Source organism: Anas platyrhynchos, chromosome 2, assembly GCF_047663525.1.
Source record: "Anas platyrhynchos isolate ZD024472 breed Pekin duck chromosome 2, IASCAAS_PekinDuck_T2T, whole genome shotgun sequence".
NCBI lineage: Eukaryota > Metazoa > Chordata > Aves > Anseriformes > Anatidae > Anas > Anas platyrhynchos.
In genome coordinates this window covers 126709073-126711728 of record NC_092588.1, presented here as the reverse complement: position 1 = coordinate 126711728, position 2656 = coordinate 126709073, and positions in this window count along the sequence as shown.

Sequence of the window (2656 nt, the reverse complement as noted above, 5' to 3'; positions counted from 1 at the left end):
GGTTTCTTCATTTAATTACTTATAAAGCAGCAATGAATTATGTTTGAATGATAATCTGTTCATCAAGAAGAACACTAGAAAGCAAACGCTTCTCAATGGGGAAAGCTTGGCAGCAGCTTCTGGATTTGTGTAATTAAGACCTGCACTTGCTGGTCAGCGTTTCCCAACTGGCAGGCTCCCAGCAGGGAATTAAAACAGCAGATTCTAGCTCAGCATGGACATCATGGATTCGGTTGGGTTTGGTCAGGTCTTGGGAATGGAAGTTAGTTATTCCTGACAATATTGAAGGAGCAACTGAAGGAAAAACTTCGCTAACATAAGGAATAGGAACACCCACCCACTGTGTGCACACAAAATTTAAAAATTGTAGGGAGAAGTAAATAATAGAAGTGTCATGATTGTCTTGCAGACAGGAAATGAACAGAATGAAACAATGGAAAGCTGAATGAACCTACTTCAACTTGTATAAACTATACTAAGCTTTTCTTCTTAGTAAAATGTAAATGAGCTCCTGCATTGTCTTGTACTTAAATAACTTTGATCTCATACCAAACTGCTAATTATAGAAGTATACTAAATGCTAGGGCTTTTTTATACTAACAGATTTTTTTTTATTTTTATTTTTTGGCAAGCCATCAAAAAGTATGGTACTTGTGAAGAGAATAAGTAGTAGTATTTCACAGAGGAAGAAATAAATACCAGGAAAACAACTTGCTTCTTCCATCTTCCAAAAGAAGATGGAATTGAAAATTTGTGACTTCTAGTACTGCAGGAAAGAATCATCTTTCCTCTCTTCTAATTCAGTCCTAAATTATTTTTATTATGTTTGAGGAACAACCTATTTAACATCTATTCGAATGCAATGATTATCAAACAACCTTACTAACTGAAGTAAAAAATATGTCATAATTCAAAGTAGTTTCATCTGACCAACTAAAATGCTTTAATTACCCAGATTTTAATATTGTGGTACTTTTTTTTTTTTAATTGTTTTCAAGTAGCATTTTCTAGATTAATTATAAGAAATTAGTTCTCCACTTAGCTATTGTTGTGGTATAATATCAGATGTAACAATTTAACACCAGAAATTAAGGATGAGTATGCATATTTCATTTTACCCTTTTGGTATTTTAAGCGTGATCTACTTTGTGAAACAGAATATAATGCTAAATAGAGCAGTTTATACTGCAGTTTTAAAGTACATTCAATACCATTACTCTAACTTTCTGAAATTATTTTTATATTTTATTAAATAGAAATTAATAAATTAATGCAGCTAGGTAGCAAATACTGAAGTGACTTTTTTCAGGTGTAAAATTCATATTTAATTCATATTAAGCTTCTTGATGTCACTTTCATTTCCTTATGCTTTCCATGTCCCTGTTTTCCATCCTTTTTTCCTTTCTCCCAAACTACATGCATTATTTCCCAATATTCTGAGCCTTGCAAAAGCTGGGGAGACCAATGGCTACTATATGCTATCCTTGCTCAAATAACTTTCCAAGGGAGAGGACAGCAAGATACATTTTTCTAGCAGAACTGCTAGAAGACATAGAGTCATAGAATGGCTTGGGTTGGAAGCGACCTCGAAGATCGTCTAACTCCAATCCCAAAAAAGCCATTGGCAGTGGCTGGATTGGTGATGTAACATACCGATAGGAACATGACTAAGGGCATTTTCTTTTTTTTTTTTTTGTTTTTTCTTTTAAGGTAGATCGGTAACCCCCAGCACTTTGGGATTTGGCTCCACATGCCTGTCCATAATGGAAGTGATTTAATGTTAACAAAAATGTCAAAAGATCCCTCATGTTGCCATGGAATTATCTGTCCTCTGAAAGTATTTGGGATAGATGTAAAATTCACAAAGAATTTTAACAGGCTATGCTATTTGGAAATTTTTAAGTCTTTTTGGTTTGTTGTTAGTACATATTTTATTTATTTGTTTGTTTTCTGGTTTGTTCTAAACCAGGATAAAAAAAGTTCTTACTTCCAAAGACGAGGAAACGAGCATTTCTTTCACATAGTGCAGCACTAAGTAGCAGTGCTCAATCTAATAAACTTTGTAAATTTTAGACTAGAAGCTTTGCCTGTAATTTCTACTTTGATCAATGGAAAATGTCTAGCTGTGAACCATTAATAATGTCTTCCAATAATGGTTTTTAACTTGACTTTTCATTAAAAATAATATACAGAAATCATGTCAACTTTTAAACTTTCCCCTAGGAAGAAACCCATTCAGTTCTAAAATTAAGGATCCCAGAGACCATAAATATTCAGAGCTTTCTTTGTCTCTACCAGCAATATGTCCTACAGCTTTTCTAGATTTTTTTACTTTCTCTGACATCTCTACCCTACATTGTATCCTAGCCCAAGGTTTCCATTAAATACCTTCAGATATGTCTTATAGTTAATTAAAAAAAAAAAAATGCCATTGCCACAACAACAGAAAATGTTACAGGCTTTGTGCCACTTGGAATATTAGAAAGTCATTAAATCCTGCCAAAATGTCTTACTCAGCAGAAGGAAGTTTGCAGAGGTATTGGAACTTCTAAGCAATCTCACTCAAAAACTTGCAAATTGCACCATTCTTACTGTGTTCTCAAATGCCACAGCCTGTTATCTTCATAAACTACTACTTGCTAAAATCATCATAGAA